Genomic DNA, 364 nt, shown 5'->3' with positions numbered 1-364 from the left:
CTGTCCAATCCCGTGGGTGGGCTACAAGCACCTTACATTTGCATAGTTGCACCCAGTCATCTGGTGAGAGTCACAAAGACCATGGCTACAAGAGCCCTACTAAGTAATTCACTGCATCACAGTGATGATGATGGTGGTGGTGATGATGATGGTGATGATGGTAGTGATGTTAGCAGTGATGGTTATGACGGTGGTGATGGTGGTGGTCATGATGGTGGTGATGAGGGTGATGGTAATGATGATGGTAGTGATGGTGATGATGATGGTAGTGATGGTGATGATGATGGTGGTGATGGTGGCAGTGACGGTTATGACGGTGGTGATGGTGGTGGTGATGATGGTGGTGATGGTGATGGTGATGATG

Source organism: Orycteropus afer, unplaced genomic scaffold (assembly GCF_000298275.1).
Source record: "Orycteropus afer afer isolate SDZICR_OR568_19922 unplaced genomic scaffold, OryAfe1.0 scaffold00448, whole genome shotgun sequence".
Taxonomy (NCBI): domain Eukaryota; kingdom Metazoa; phylum Chordata; class Mammalia; order Tubulidentata; family Orycteropodidae; genus Orycteropus; species Orycteropus afer.
Note: the sequence above shows the minus strand (reverse complement) of the source record.